Here is a 17,156-nt window from a genome sequence, read left to right as displayed (position 1 = left end):
TTATACAAATTTATTTTACCTATAGGTACCTACTTGACAGAGTGAGTTTATTAATGAATTATTATCAGCTCTACCGCTTGACTGATTATGGATAAATCTAACACAAAGGTTGATTGTACCTCTCCATATCATAAATGCTACAATTCATATTAATCGATGTCCGAATTTTAACTGTTGTACGGGGAACGATATATAAGAAAAAATATACTCCTAAGTTTTCCAAAACATACAGTTTACTATCGGAATTAGAGTGATGTAATAGCATAGATCTAGCGCAATCCAATGTGGAAGTTACAATCGTATACACAGTGCAATCGATGTCCGCAGTAGTACTACACGCGCGGCCCCTGTCCGCGTCGCGCAGTGATGTAGTGGACGCACTGCTTGTGTACGCTGTGTCTTTTGCCCAATTAAATTTATACCATTTAAGGCTTACCATGGTTTATTACTATCGAAATGTGCAGAGAATTTTGTTGTAGTTCCGTGATATTGGATCTAACGTACCTATGTGTAATTGAAGTATGCTGAAGGCATTCCCATTGAATGTGGTTGCGGTTTTATGAAGATGATATTATATCATTGACTAATAGAGAAGGTAGATTTAATTATCTTAGGTTGTATACCTACCTGCCTAATAAAATCATATATGTAGGTATATAAAGTTCTCGTGCCGTGGTTAAAAAACTCCTCCGAAACGGCTGGACTGATTTTTATGTCATTTTGTGTGTATATATACATTCATGCAACGTCTTTTTTTCATACCCCTAATTGATAAGGGTGGCACATCAAAAATTTTATCAAGGCTCAGTTCTTAGGCTCGTTCACCGGGTTAAAGGTTGTCTGGTTTAAGATAAAAAATTTAAACACAATTTAACTTAACTGATAAATGAAATAAATAGAAAATTTCTTCTGCAATTCAGATTCGTATTAAAGACCTTGTTATATAGATGACGCATTTCAGCATTTATAAAGTGTACACCACTGCTATGAGGTTTGTTTAATACTCATATTATTATCTATTGTAATTTTGCATCAAAATAAGTTCATTACTTTTTAGTGTGAAAGAATAACAACCATAAAACATCCGTCCATGCTAACTTCACTTGGATTTTTGACGATCGTACATATAGGTATAATAGTTGAATTCAAAAGATAATTCTATTGATATTGTCTACTGATATAAAGCTAATGTAATTTAAAAAGAAACATAATGTAATTGAATAAAGGTAAATATATTACCTCAAGTCTCATAAAAGTTTATACTTACTTTCACATTAGATCTGGGCGAATGATTGATTTTAGCCTCACTAAGCAATATACTCGTAGTATTCACGAAGATAAGCGTCGTATAGACTTTCTCGAAGTGGTAAATCAAGCGAACTTTTTTGTTTATCTACCCACAGAACAAAAGTAGAACTGTCACAGTAAAGAATGCCATTTATCACAGTTGTCTTATCAAAAACCTTTGATATGCAATAATGGGGGCAATGTATCAAACTAGCTATCTAAGTTAAACGCAATTTGAAGTATGGCGGCTCTTAAGGCGCTTCCACCCCCAAAAAGGAGGGGCGAGGGGGTCGCCTTATCGCGAAACTGCAGGCACTCTACCCGTTTACCTTAAGATCTTTAATATTAAATAATATACTACAGTTAAAGCCGCCTTAAATGTAGTGTCTGGATATGCTTTATTAGTCCTGCACGGGATTATAGTCTGTGTTCATTTTCGAATTAAAAAAAAGCTTTTAATTTCGTAATTATTTATTTTTTAACGTTAACGTTGACATAAATTAAAAATTTAAAAACAAAAATGATTATCATGTCTCATAAACTATGCGATAAATCAAGATAATTCAAAAGCTGATACTTGTTATTCCCATAAGGATAACAAAGATTGTTTAATAGGTATTGTTAGCATCATGAGTATCTTGCATAAGGTACATATTTTTCTGAAATATTTGAACAGCTAATATTTTGAACTAAAACAATTTTTAACTACTCAAACATTTTGTCTCACAATATAATTTTCTGAAGTTACTTATTCTTTCAAAATATATTAAACACATCTAAGACGTTGGTCCTGGTCTTTATCATTAACATCTGATAGTGATCGTTAATGAATTTAACATTATCACCGTAAGCCCGTCAACCAATATTGTAGTAGCGTTGCGGGTCTAAAGTAAATATCCCCTCTCCTATAAGGAGGGAGGCCTAGCCCTGAAGTGTTAAAATTTAAAAAAAAATTGCTGGCTGTTATTGATGAAAATGATGATTCTACCAACAGTTTTAGGTTACACACCTCTAACGAAATAAATATAAGAAGGTAAACTTAATGTTAAGTAAGTATGTAAGTTACATTTGCCTAGTATCACACAATAGAGCCATTTGTGGTAGGTACTATGCACTGGTACGAAGTCCGTGTAATTATTCCTAGTCTACTGTGTCAAGCCGATGATTAACTTCAGGAACTATCCACCCCCGGTAACTAAGTTGAAGACGTCGCTATGTTTATACTTGCAAATGTTGAAAGAACTTTGTAGGAACTATCTATACGAGTAGGAACTTGCGACATTTGTATTGTTATGTAGGAACCAGTGGCGGATTTACCAATAGGCTAAGTGGGCTGGGGCCTAGGGCGATGGATTTTAGGGGAAAGTGGTCCAAAACCTGTGTCTTACATATTAACAACAATAATGTATAGAGAAAAAGAGAAAACGAGTCTTGAAAATTAAACGAAAATTTCAATATTTTAGTCTAATTGTACTGTATAGGTACTGTGTATTCAAATATTGAAATTACATTTTCATTGACATAGTAAATTAAAATAAGGTGATAGTGAAATAAAGTTACGATTTTCAAAGAGGCAAAAATTTAACACTCTACTGCAGGCTTAACATGCGACCAAAAAGATATATTGTGTAGAGAAATAGACAAATATCAACTCAATAGCGGCGTAACCAGAAAAATTGCTTCATTGCGTTGTGTTGAAAGAGACGGGATTTCGACTACTCCGCCGGCATTGATCTACATTTAGTGCAGGTATATCTCTTCACGAGATACATTTCACGTATGTTAGGCCTGTTGGAGGAAAATTTGTAAATCCGCCTCTGGTAGGAACTTTGTGACGTTTCATGTAGGCACCTACATCCGCGTGCCAGCATGCAATGCGTGCGCCACGGGGAATGAAGACGTTAAATAATTTAGTTGGATGGCACACGCTTTATGCAGACGTGGGGCATGCTCTTTTAATTTACTCTGTCTGGCAGCGAATATGTATCAATAAATTTTGATTGAGCTCTGCAATTTATGTGTGTAGTTACCTATGCGTCTTCATGTCTGCATACACAAGAATCGTAACGCTTGCCAGGTTTATACTAGTAGATATAGCGCTGATCAAATAAAACTTTAATTTTAGCATTGGTACCTATATTTTTAGGAAATGAACAACTAGCCAGATAAAATTTCTGACAATATTTATAAAACAATAGATATCTATATTGAATGAATGGATATTGGCATAAATTAATAATAGGTAGGTACACCTAAACTTTGGAAAATAAGTAACATATTAAGGTTGTTAAAAAATTACCAGGCCAGGTGTTCAGGGAGGTAGATTAGGTAGATATACTACTTAATTTTACTAATTTAGGTATTAGGTATCCAATTACATATTAAAATTAATAAGGCGAATTAGGTAAATTAGGGAATTACAATTTGTTATCTCATCATTAAATTAACAGAACTATAAAATTTTCGTGTAGGTACTATTTAATTTGGTATTTGAATACCTAAGTATGATTGTAACATGATTAAAGTAATTAACCGTCTTAACGTTTTTTTTTATCCGTTTTTAATTTGAATTACCTTATTTGTTCAATATCAATCGACATTAGATAATTCCTACTTGAATTTTTTTTTCATTTACAAAATTTTAGTTTCATTAAAATATTTACAAAATATTACATTATTATAGTAGTGGAGGGGATAGTTATTAAGAGTTAATTAATTATGTTTGTTTCTTTATAATTACCAATACTAAATAGCAACCTTACTCTCAACGCCTAACAATATAAGAACAAAAAAGTGTAACTGGCAGGTAATCAATGTTTAATTGAACCTGTTGTTGTGTTTAGAAAAACAAAGTAATTTATCTGTTATTTAATTACCTTAATTAAGAGATAATGCCACTATCAATGGTAATTTAAATAATTATTGGATGATTTATTTGTGATAGGATCCTATAGCTACTTAACAGATTTATTTATTTGTAGCTGTCATATTAAACAGGATTAAAATAAAATACTTAGATAAAAATATTTTATATCTAGAAAAAAAACACTGTTGGATTGAAAAGTTAACTTCACTGTTGAATTGAAAAGTAACTTTCAGATCGTCTTTATTAATGTGAGTGAAGCCGTGGGTAAAAGCTAGTTTATGATATAAAACGGAAGTATACTTTTGGCAGGTGGGAGACTACGGCCGTGGCTAGTTACCACCCTACCGGCAAAGAGGTACCGCGAAACGTAGAAACCGAAAGGGGTATTGATTTTCATCCTCCTCCTAACAAGCTAGCCCGCTTCCATCTTAGATTACATCATCACTTACCATCAGGTGAGATTGTAGTCAAGGGCTAACTTGTACAGAATAAAAAAAAAACATAGGTAATTATCACTAATTTGCAATGCTTTTTAGTATGGATATTTTTTATTGCACGCTGCTGATCCATCCTCTTCTTTAACGTATAGTTAACTAACTGTAGGTCGAAGTTTATTAAACGTTTAGTTAACACAACATAACCATTACAAAGCATGGCGTAGGGTCGCCATAAAGTACGGAGGCTCGTGCGCTGGTTTGTGGGCGGTGACGTACTATCGCCCTTATATTGTTTTAAAGCAATCACATGAATCAGTGTGATGAGCCCATCAAAATTTATCGTTTAACTTTTTAGATAATCAACGATTAATTAATTATCTTTTTGTTTGTTTTTAATAGTCTAAAACTAAAAAGAACTGGACCGATTTATATTTTTTTAGGAATTGGTTAAGAGAATTAGGACTTTTCCTAACGCAATAGAGTTGTCCTAAGAATCGGAATAATCGAAATCGGTAACTTTATATCATTTTAACAAATCAAACAACATTTTCGTAATGTATTATATACATTTGTTATGTAGGTACCTAGTTACTGTTTTAATATTAAAAAAAAAACATTTTTTCCGGTTACAAATCTTGATAGGTAAGTACTGGTAACGTAGTTATTGTCCAAATATTGCATTCATAAGTAATAATACAAGAATATAATGGACAATACTTTTTTTAAGTACAGAAGGTATGTAAAAAAAAGTTCAGTTAAAATATAATTTAATTAGATTCATAACAATTATAGCCCAAAGATAAGGCTGTAAAATTATTTAAGAGCTGAGAAAATATCGCTATGTTTATCACTAAACAATGTGAAAATCTGACGCAGTATGAGCTGATATTATCGCGTTATAATTATGAAAGTTACAGCATATTTTATTGAGCCCCGCACACACTATTTTACTCGCGCATTACCAAAATTAGAATTTATCGCTCACGCAATGAAGTGACTTAGCCGCAGTTTGGCCCTACGTCCCTAAAGTATATGACAAATAACTTATACGGGGAGGGAAATCTTGACTAATTTAACTAATGGAATAGCATAAAGATACACAATTTATTGTTTTGCGGTGTAACTAGCGTTTAACAAATGGCTTTAGGTATAAATAACATAGTTGACTATCTATGAGTTTGATATAGTTATAACTTTAGCCAGGAAAGTTAACTAGTTAAGTTTACATTAGGTAATAATAGTTCAATAATCTTTTGATTCGATTAACATTAATTTAATTTAATTGTTGCTACTGAAATGTTGTTTTAATAGAATTTTAAAATTAGAATGAAGCCTGTGATCATAAGAGCATGTCTCCTAGTTTAAATCATAAAATCAAACCAAAATTGCACATCTATAATATTAAACGAATGTTAAATTAAGCTCTTGCTTTAGGCGTATAGAAAGCTTCATTCAAATATTTACCAGTTGCTATTTTATTTCTTTATAATTTTTCTAGTTAGGTACCTACCTACTTATATAGATTTACCATTACTTTTCTAGAGTCTATACATATATTTACCTATATCTATTACGAGTATCTACAAAAATGATGTGTAGATAGCTGGTATATAAGGAAGTAATAGATAAAAAACTACATTTTTAAATTACTGTACATATCTACCGCTTTATATATTTTATAATATCATTCCTATTAGGATATATAGGTAGATGTAGTAATACAGTATTGAAGCACGTGACCGTAATAGACGGATGGGTCCCTGGTGTAATCTCTAATGATATTTTATATCGTAATGTACCTACACACGCAGTGAACCGATGGTGAAGCTAGTAAATACTATATAAAATATAAAAATATAAAATATATTACCTACTTGAGTAGTAATGCTAATGGTCAGTAAGTTACTTTTTTGTTTAAAAACGTAGGTACCTATATAAATCCTGAAAAAATCCTAATTTTGATGGCTTATCTGAGTAAGAGAGAACGTCGTTTTAGAGAAATTTTTAGTAGAGAAAATCCCAATTTCAAAAGCTAGTATTCCAAAAAGAACTAGGTGGGTACTCAAAGGTGGTAAAAGGTAAAAAAGGTGGTAAAATAGTAAAAGTAATACAAAAACTAGTTTTTCTGAACTAAGTACCTACGTATCATTTACCTATTTAATATCTGTAGAAAAATATTTTTATTAAAGGTTGAAAAATACTCTACACGCTATTCTCATACCTACCTACCAAATATACAAAAATATCTCCATTAAAATCGGTCGAGCCGTTACGAAAGCGACCACAAACACGAGATTTTTACATATGAATCTGTACTATCTAAGCACTTTATTGAAACTAAAAGCATCTCTTTATATCAGAACAAATGCAATATTCAACGCTGTGTAAAGCAAGCACACTTTTAAGACCACTTTATATTCTGCAGCAGATCAAAAGATGCATTCTGCTAATTAAACTGAAGCAGTTGTGGGATTATTTTCGGATTGCTAATTTTGTTTGCTCTGCAGTATGATAACTCTTAAGTGTTGCACTTATGTAGGTACCTACCTATTTATTTTGTCTTGTATAAAATGCACATACGATTAATTAGGTACATTTGGAAGGCTATTTGTAGTGTATTATTTATATATGTAAACAATACATCGTACAATTGTATTATATTATTCCTATAATGTGTAGTCTTTTTTGTGTGTATTGATAGTACGAGATCTGGCATATATACCTAAGGAATATATGTTATTTATTTGGTATAAGAAATAAATCATAGAAAAATTATTTACATTGTGCATTGCAAATAGGTTACCTAGTAGTCCGCCCTCTTTGCTTAATTAATAAAAATCAGACACTAGTTAAAAGAATATACCTACCCAACAGAATTGAACGTAAAGGTTGACTGCTGTCACACTGCAACTGTGGAGTTGCCAGATATAAACAGTTAATTATTTACCCTCATCAGTTATTTAGTCGTCTAATATGTCAAATGAAAGTTTATTTTATGCTTAATTTAACTGTATTAGGTTGCTTTTTATTTGGTTAACGGGTTACCAGTGATATCGTACAAGTATAAAAAATGTGTTTGTTAACTAGGCAACCTATATGCAATGTGTCACTGAATAATATCTGTCATTTATTTCTTATCACTAATAAATAACAGATGAGGGTATATATTTCTAATGCCGGATCTTAGACCATGACAAGCGTTTGACAGACAGAGTGTTGGTGTGTAAAATTTAATGAAGTTCTTTAACCAAAGATACTTTCAGGTAGGTAGTTACCTATTTCAAAATTGGTTATCTTCTAATTTCGTCCAGCTTCGGTCTTAGCTAGTTGATTGAAAACTACTATAGACTTAATCTCACATGTACGTATGGATGTAGGTATAGATCACATCAGCCGACGGACGTCCTGCTGGGACGTAAACCTTTTGTAGTGTAGCTAGTTCTGTACTTGTCCGGTCCTACGACTCCTGTATCCAGCGGCTGCCTGCAACAATTTTATTTTACTATCAGTCCAAGAAGTCAACCATTCATTATTAACGATGAATTTTAACGGCCCACTATAGGGCTACTAGACCTTCCTACTTATAGGAGAGAGGGTATGGAGCTTAGACTCACAACACCGCTCCAATATGAATTGGTGGACTTAGGATGACAATGTCATTAACAATCACTATCAAATGTTAAAGATAATGACACCTACGGGTTTACGTGCTTTCTGAGATACGAGGTGTTCCATTAACTCCAATCATCATCATCATCATTATCAATCCATATTCGGCTCACTGCTGAACTCGAGTCTTATCTCAGGATGGAGTGGGGTTAGGCAAATAGTCCACCATGGTCCATGCATAGGCTCAATGCGGTTTGGCAGATTTCACACCCTATCTAGTATGCAGGTTTCCTCACGATGTTTTAACTTAAATAGTACGGTTTTATTACACAAAAATCAAAACACCGGCAAACGCCGACGCATTCGCGGACAAATTCTAAATATTCGTATAACACAGACACCAGCCGCCGCTGAATTTTGTAATCTGAATTAATATGCGTCGGCTAATTTAAAAGGTCTCGCGTTGTACATACAAATTTAGTGCTTATTATATGCCAATAAACAAACCATCGTATTGTGCAGATCGGACGTTTCGTTGGCGGGCGGCGGCGGGTAAGGGGGTGCCACCCCCCAACAAAATTATGTACGACGAACTGGGACTAATATATCAAGGGGAGGACGTGCCAGACCAAGGAGACTGGGTATTATAGGGAGGGCCGCTGGAATACTTAAGAACCCTGTGACACCCTATTAAAACACACGACCTGCATTTTTAGGTAGACGATTTAATTTGCCACTGAAATTGTACTGGAAAGGAATCTGAGATTTGTAGTGTACTGCAGTAATGTTTACTGGACAAATTTTACAAGATTTGTAGCTATTTAGTTAACGATTTAAATAACAACGAATAAAGTTTTATTAAAATGAAAAAAATAACCAAATTTTCATCAAAACTGCATTAAAATTTAGCTTTTTGTATAAGTGACTACGAGTAAATGGAACGTTTCTTTATCACCTGATACGATTAAGTATATAAAATCTATTAGGCCTCGCTTATCTACGAATAAAGGTTGATAGAACGTTCATTTTTCTTTTGAAGTTCAAGTAGGTACATTGAAAGTAGTAGATAAGTAAATGAAATTCGGAAGGTCATTCAAGAGTATAAGGGCTTAAATGAACAATGACAAGAATCTTAGACAAAGAATGGTAGTAGTTTTGTGTAAAGTGCATAAATACATCAACCCTAACATGATAAGCCCGGATATCTCAAAACATGTCCAATATTTACCTTTACCCTTCGGTTAAAGTTCAATAACCTACACCTACCTAAGGAAAGTAGAAAATGAAATCCCGAATATTCAAGAAGAACAATGACAAGACTATTAGACATAGAATTGTAGTAGTTTATGTAAAGTACATCAGTTCTAACTATTTTTGTTTTTTTAATTTATAAGTTTTAAGGGACTTTTATTATAACCTCTAACAATATGATGTAGCCGGTGCAGCTTAAACGGTTGCAAGCGACCGATATTACACCAAACGAGGCGTGAAACACACGCCGCCATAGCACGCATCCGGAATCATAATTCCAAAATAACTTCCATCCGTACACCCTCTCGCCTCCAACGCCGCACATTTTTTTTTGGATAAAGTGGAATTCCCGTCCCACCGTTAATTCCCAAGATAGACATAATTTGGAATTGGATCATCTATCCTGCTGCCTCCAAACAAAAATAAGTTAAGCGTGGTGTACACCCCCGTTTATTTAGACGCGATTTATTCGTCTTTACCACACCTAACTGATGCATGGAATAGCGTAGTCTTAAAAGTCTTTCAAAATCATTGCCCGGCTGTGGGAAAGGATTGAGTGTATTTTTTTCAAGCTGTAGACGCTCGCGATTTTGTATAAAATTCCGTTTTTTTTTTAAATGAAAAATCTTTTCTACATCCGTTTCGTTGCATTGAGAATAAAATTTTCAAAAAACCTCCCTTTAATTCCAATCCCTTGTATACAATGTTTGGGTCGTGTGTTTATATGTAAGTTAGACAGTCAGCTATTCTTTCATATTTATGACTAGATACCTATATTAGTACCATCGTCTAAGAATGCTTCGATTTCGGAGTGAAATGAGGGATTTTGCGGCTTTACCGCACGAGTCCGACATTTTTAGCCACCGGTAAAACAAATTTATTATTCATTGTAGGTACAAAATAATCGTCATAAAAATTTAATTATAAAATGTCATCACAATCATTACAAATTGTAAATTACCTAGTTGTGAAAACTACATATTTCGTAAAAATGCCAAATTTTCGGGTGCACATAATTTTTAATACGTAACGTCTCCATTACAAAACATATAATTTCAATTTATGAAACTTACAAAAAGGTTAACCGCCGAGCAATTAATTTTACGAGCGATCCTTACGTTTGCCAGGTCATAAAACGAGCCATAAACATGCTCGTCCATTCACAAAACACTCCACTCTATGTTTACTTACCATTTTAAATGCAAATACGATTATGGCGGGCATTCGAGTGACGTAGAGGTACACATATAAATTATAGGAGATATACATACAGGTTGGAAATCATACAATTTATGGCCTTGTAATATTGGAATAATTTTGTGGTTTTTGATATTTTTGTAATTTTGACCTAGATTTTTTGAGTAAGTAAACCTAGCCAGTACTTTTTTATGATTCGCGAGATCGCAACAAAACTATGTATATTTAATTGAGGATGATTTAACAGAGCCTAATAGTAGTAGTAATAGTAGCCTTCAGTTTTTAATTTTTTTCGGAAAAGAAATGAGGATCTAAATATCTCATATTATCTAAAACACTCGATATTGCCTAATTATTTTATATTTACTTATATCGTGTGTGTTTTAGGAACCAATCCAGCTATTACTATTACTGTTAAATATTGTTCTATTATTTTGATTTTTTTATACATACCAAACTTCATGTGCGAAAAAATATAATGATTTTATGTCTTCAAAACTTACTGCGTTTAAAATTCTGTTACGGGATCCAATTTCGGTAGACGGGCCCGTCTTGATATTGCGCAGATGTCGGGGAATATAAATAATAGGTATGCGCGTTTTTTATTTCACCTTTGACACTTTAATCCAATTTGTTTTCCTTATATTCCGCCCCGGGGATGGGGGAAAATTTGTCTTTATAATTGCTTTTTTGAGTTTCTTTTCCCCGTAGTATATTATCTGTCCCAGACTCCCAGAGGAGTTTCGTCTTGAACTTTTTAAATAAATTAAATGAGCAGGTAGAGCATTTGTCTTTTTTTTTAAATAATTAGTCATATCTACCTATTGTTTTTACAATGACGCAGTAGAAGATTACGACTTTAAGTAGAGTTTAGTGTAATATATGTCCTGTTATATTACTTTCTGAAGTACGTATCCAGGCTGACTACCTACATTGACTTGAATAAAAAACGTATCTAATATTTTATATCTATTCAAGACGACGAATTAATCGAGGTCATTGTGGCAATTCTTTTTATAGCCAACTAAGAAAATTGGCTCATTAATCTTTAAGATAAATGCTCAAGGCGTATTAGGCCGACCTTATCAGCTTAAAGAAAGTGTGGATACCTACTCTTACCACGATAACACTGTCTTTATCTCACAATATGGTCACGCAGATCGATCTTTCTTATTTATTGCCATACTTTTAAATTTTTCACCACATTTCTAATGCTGGCTACTGTTATACTAAGTTTCACTATGCACACGATTCGATTAATCATAATAGAACTTTAAGAGAAACACATTTTAACTTACCTGTAATAGGTATTTGAAAATAATCTTACTTGAAAAAAAAAATAGTTTGTTACACACAAAATACCTACACAGAAGACAGCAAAAAGAAAGAAAAATAAAAAGATAATAAATAAAGCTAAATATAATTTTATCTACTCAATAACCTTGTTTCCAAATTAATTATGCACAAAATTATTCAAACATCTGGGTTTGAATAATTTTAGAAAAGAAAATGTTACCTAAATACCCTATATATGACCTAATGAATATAGTGATATATCCGACAATATGTTGCTCATACCTTTAGTAATAATTATATTGATGTAAATAAATATATTCATTAAATATACGTATGTGATATTATTGGTACCTACCTACATAAAAAATACTTACAAGCAGATACCACCTGACAGATAATAATAATGTTTAATGTTTATATAACAAAGATGGAGTTGCAATTGATTGTGACTATTCTAATAAAACGTGATCTATATTATAGTTGTTTTATATAATTCATTATTATTTATCGATCATCTTGGCATCGAGCATTCATAATAGTATGTCAACCTTCCATATTTAGTTATTGGTATGTCTATAGAAATAGTTTCACATCATGATAAAACTAAACTAGTTAGATGCGACCCAAGAGCTTCCCGGAATCCTTGCTATGATAAATATCGAATATACTACAAAAGGCGTGAATACAAATATTTCAAAAACGTAATCTTAATGCTGTTTGTATTTAAAAATTAAATGAGTAAAATATTCAAGTTGTATGTAATCAAGTTCATATTTTATACCTAAATAAGGACATTAATTTGTCCAATTTAAATTAAGCTTTTTAAATAATCGTCTCGAGGGCGCACTTAATGAATACACGTTTAATTATAAATGTATTCTTTGTTAGCACATAAAATAAATTGAGGTCTTACAAATTAAAGCATGTTAAACTCCAAATTTTATTGCTTTGAACACATTAAATTTTATAAAACGTCGAGTCTGTCAAATTCCGTAAGACAAAAGTTTTGCGTTGTTGCGGTTCGAGTGATTTATGAATTGAGAATATAACAAAGGCTTGACTGAGAGAGCAACATCGATAACGTTTCTTGGCACTCAAAAACCCGACAGTGAATATGCATTACCATTTAAAGTTTCTAAATAAATCATATCTAGACATATCAATAAAAATTCTGACATTTTTTAATATTCGAATTGGATTTTTTAAAAATGCGAATTATGTCCTTAGACGTTGCTCGGCGATGGAAAGAAAAATCTACATTCCGCAAGCAAATCCAGAGACTGAAGCTAGTCATATAAAGGCACTTGAAGACTAATGTCCATAAGGAGTAAACTCCAGTTGCCCATCAGAGCTGACACACATGTTTTTTCATTGAGAGATCCTATCTTAACGTGTGTAAACACAGCGAGTGTTTTTATAATATCCGTAAGCGATGAAAAATGTGGTCACTTGCAAGACATCTTTAAATGCCACATAAACACCGATATCCGCGTTTCGTAAGTGAGAAAAAACGTAAAGTAGCGAATAAAAATACCTATTCATTCACACCTTTATAATACGGGCAGTTAGATCATCGCTGCAGGACTGACACTCAAGTGTCGGTTCCAGACCGAGATCGCGCGATAATCACCTGGTATTCTATCATTTCGGTTGTTTATTCGAAATTTATTCCGCTGGGGAAATACAAATGAGTTGTGTGCTAGTGAGGTGATAAATCTTGTCGATGTCTCGACGTGTCGCACGTCGGGTTAAAAGCTCGATAACCGAGCCTCGCACACACCTACCCGGCCTTACAATAACCTCTGCTTTGTTTTATTTGAGATCGGCCCCGCGTCTCTCCGGCCAGATATAAGCCAAGTATTTTATGCATAAAAATATCGATATATAATTGCTTCATTACGTCCCTGTGTTGGTGAGTAAAATATGTGGGAGTCATGTACAGGGGGATTCAATAATGGTAAATAACTCTTCTGTTTTCTTTTAGAATTTACAAAGTTTCTTCTTCTTTATGTAACGACGTTACGACAAGATACTGTTGCTGATTTGTAATATTGTCAGTAGAGTCGTCCTGTTCTATATTACGAGTACCTACCTATATTAAATATTACAATATATTCTTTAAAAGATGGTCATAAAAACCAAATGGAACGTAGGTATTATAAGGGTCTCAGCTGAAAATTAACGTCGCTTATTGTAAATATTTTTAACGCAAGTTACTTTTATTCTCTGCAACATAACATAATTGCTTAAGAACTCGTATGGAAGAGATTTACCTATACAATTTGATAAAATAAAATAGATTAAAGGTTTTCTTTCAATCTACTGAAAATGTCCCATCCCATAGATAACCTGCTTCTTTTGAAAGCCGCATGAAGAGCAATTAATTGCATAGAGTTCAGAAAGCAAATTGCTCTTTGGTTTCTTTAACGACGTCGTCGTGTCACGACATGATTTTGTTTCTGCTTCTTTCTCATTGAAATTTTTTCTATATCTTTTGTAAATAAGATGTTTGTTTTGTAACACACTATGCACAGAGTCCGAAACAGATATCTATGGGTGTTTATGTGATATCGTGGTAAAAGCGACTAGTCTTTTATTTACTTGAAATTGATAAATTGCTAAGTTTGGATTGATGTGGAATTTTTATCAGCGTATCTATCATTGTATCACTGCGATTTACTTTGTTCATCTCTCTTCTTAAAATGAATAACCTGTGCTTCTTCTGAAAGTCGATAGGTATGTAAGAGACGTTATTTAATCCGAACAAGATTTGCAGAGAGTTCTGAAAGCAGACGTCCGTGTTTTCATCGCTTTCGTTGTATATCTCAGTGATTTTCCTTTATCTTGTTTGTACTTAAAATTGACAACTTGCTTTTTTGAAAGTCGATTGTAAATTATAAGATGCGTTAATTTTTAAACACAGCGTAGAGTTCGAAAAGCAGACGCTCTGTGATGTCTAATTTTACATCTTTCTAGTTAAAGTTCGGATAAACATACAATAGCAGTTTATTTGCGAACTAGCCGAGGCTTTTTGGGATATTTATTTGCATCGCTGTAACTCCATCGACTGGAAAATCGATTGTCACTTTATAGGGTGCTAATTTTCGAACACCCTGTGCATAGAGTTCGGAAAGCAGACGCTCTGTGGTGTCTGTGTCTGCGTCGCTATCGTTGTATCGCCGTGTCACGCCGTTTGCTTTATGGTGCCAGCGCGGGTGTAATATTTCATGAGGATCGCACGCCATGATTCATTCCGACTCACTTTTTTACTTCTCGAATGTTCCTTTAATGAAGGAACCGAGATAATAGAATTTAAATATGACGTTACCGATTGATCCATTTTTAATTAGGTAACTTGGCAACGAGGTGTCTCCTATTCAAAGCCTACTACGTTAGTTATGGTGGTGGGTATATAGAAGATGTAATTAAAGTATCTACTTACTTTTTCTGTATCCTTAGAAATACGCTTAGAAAATGGTTCAATAAATTATAATTATAAATCTAATAAAATTAAAAAAATATATTTATACTGCCAAAAAGGACATCATCTGAATTATGTCACTAGACCCTTTAGATTCTATAAAAAATGTTTTTTTTTTAATTACAAGAAGGTCATAAAACTACTTTAAAAAATTAATGGCCTGTAAATAGCGAGTTTATTAACAGAGTGACCTTGATTAAATGCGAGTAAATACTAGAAGCGGTAAAACACAAACGGAGCTTTAATAAAAACTATTCGTACTTATCTCTTTTGTTTCACGTGCAATCTCATTTAATTATGGCAATTAAAAAAAATAATAGCGCATAAACTGCCTATATTTAAGTTGGAAAAAAAAAACTGTTTTGTAGTACCTACGTACCAACGAGAGTAGGTCGGGGTAAATGTGAGCTGAAATTGCGAGCGCCCGCCGCTTGTCACTTATAATTGGCTGAACTTGTTGGACGGGCTCGTTGCGATTTTTTTGTTACTTTCCTCCCTACACTGACATTACTCTTCGTCTCCCGCGAGAGACGTAAATTGCGGACATAGAGGCTGCGGAAACAAGCATTGATGTGACGTATGAATACGGGAACATGTTATGTTTTATTAAAATTCAAATTTCGAATGGAATTTCCTAACAGCGTCGGCCGGGTTGTTTCAATTAAGTTTAACACACAAGTAGCTATAGCTGTAGTATGGTATGATGACAGTTTTACTTATTACCTACTAGCGGATGCCGGGACTTCGTCCACGTGAAATTCAGGTTTTCTTAATTCCCGCGAGAACTATTGATTTTTCTGATAGAAAGACCCATTGAAGTTAATCCAGCCGTTCCAGATATTAGAGCCCGGACAAATAGAGAGACAGGCAATAATTAAAAAAAAAGTGTATCGTATATATGCACTTGATCAAACACAGTTATTTTGAATCACAGACAGACAATTCAGTTATATGTAAGTAGGTACGCAACGATTTTTTGACAAAAAGATCGACCTCATACGCTAACGTATCTTTAATTTATTAACATTGCGTTTCAATACTGTGCTGACGTTACTTTTGTTTACGTCATAAAATTCTCGTGTCTGTAGATTCGTTACTTGCAAACGAATGGTCAATTTGGATGTAAATATTTTAAATTATACGATGAATCAAAGATATTAGCATTTCTCCATCCTGATGAAAGGAAATTTTGACTGGTCATTTGAAATTATTGTAGGGAATGTGTCAAAATTTGTCAGTTTCTAAGAATGTAGGAAAGTAATGTAAGTATCACTAACGCATTATTCATCGTCCAGCTCGCACTGGGGCGACGGTGCGAAGCTTTACATAATTCATAACCGTTTAAGCATATCGGCTCAATTGACACATGTAGCTAACACTTGTATTGCTTGCGTTTTGTTTTTGCACCGATTTATAGTTTCGCGTGCGTGTTTCAGGGTTGGCACTACAACTATTTTGTAATTTTCTTAAATAAATTATGCTATTGGTACATATTAATTTTATTTATTAAATAGGCATTATAATATAATCTATATAATTGATTGCAGACACATTATCTAGGCGGCACTGCGTAATAGTGAAGTGTGTATTTTGTGAATGTACAATAAAAACATGACAAAAAACGTAAAAAAACAAAGTTTGATAAGTTTTCCTACTTTATAGCGAAAATTTATTGTTTACAGAATAATTCAATCTAGAGTTTATTAATGGTTAGGAGTAAATGAATGAAAAT

The 17,156-nt window shown here is 33.2% G+C and overlaps 1 protein-coding gene and 1 long non-coding RNA gene across 6 annotated transcripts in view; one reads left to right on the top strand and one right to left on the bottom strand.

Moving 5' to 3' along the window:
• The window catches only part of LOC112057782 (homeotic protein ultrabithorax), a 189,988-nt gene that overhangs the window by 70,489 nt on the left and 102,343 nt on the right, over positions 1 to 17,156 (top strand). The gene's annotated exons all lie outside the window — the stretch shown is intronic.
• The window catches only part of LOC112057783 (uncharacterized), a 90,772-nt gene that overhangs the window by 62,258 nt on the left and 11,358 nt on the right, over positions 1 to 17,156 (bottom strand). For 3 of the 5 annotated variants that reach the window (XR_008251108.1, XR_008251106.1, XR_008251107.1), the window contains one exon: positions 7,866 to 8,073. This is a non-coding gene — a long non-coding RNA (uncharacterized LOC112057783). The remainder of the gene's footprint in view (positions 1 to 7,865; positions 8,074 to 17,156) is intronic. The other 2 variants (XR_008251110.1, XR_008251109.1) reach the window with 1 other exon arrangement.

This window comes from Bicyclus anynana, chromosome 10, assembly GCF_947172395.1.
Source record: "Bicyclus anynana chromosome 10, ilBicAnyn1.1, whole genome shotgun sequence".
Taxonomy (NCBI): domain Eukaryota; kingdom Metazoa; phylum Arthropoda; class Insecta; order Lepidoptera; family Nymphalidae; genus Bicyclus; species Bicyclus anynana.
Note: the sequence above shows the minus strand (reverse complement) of the source record. Positions and strands in the feature narration are given on the sequence as shown.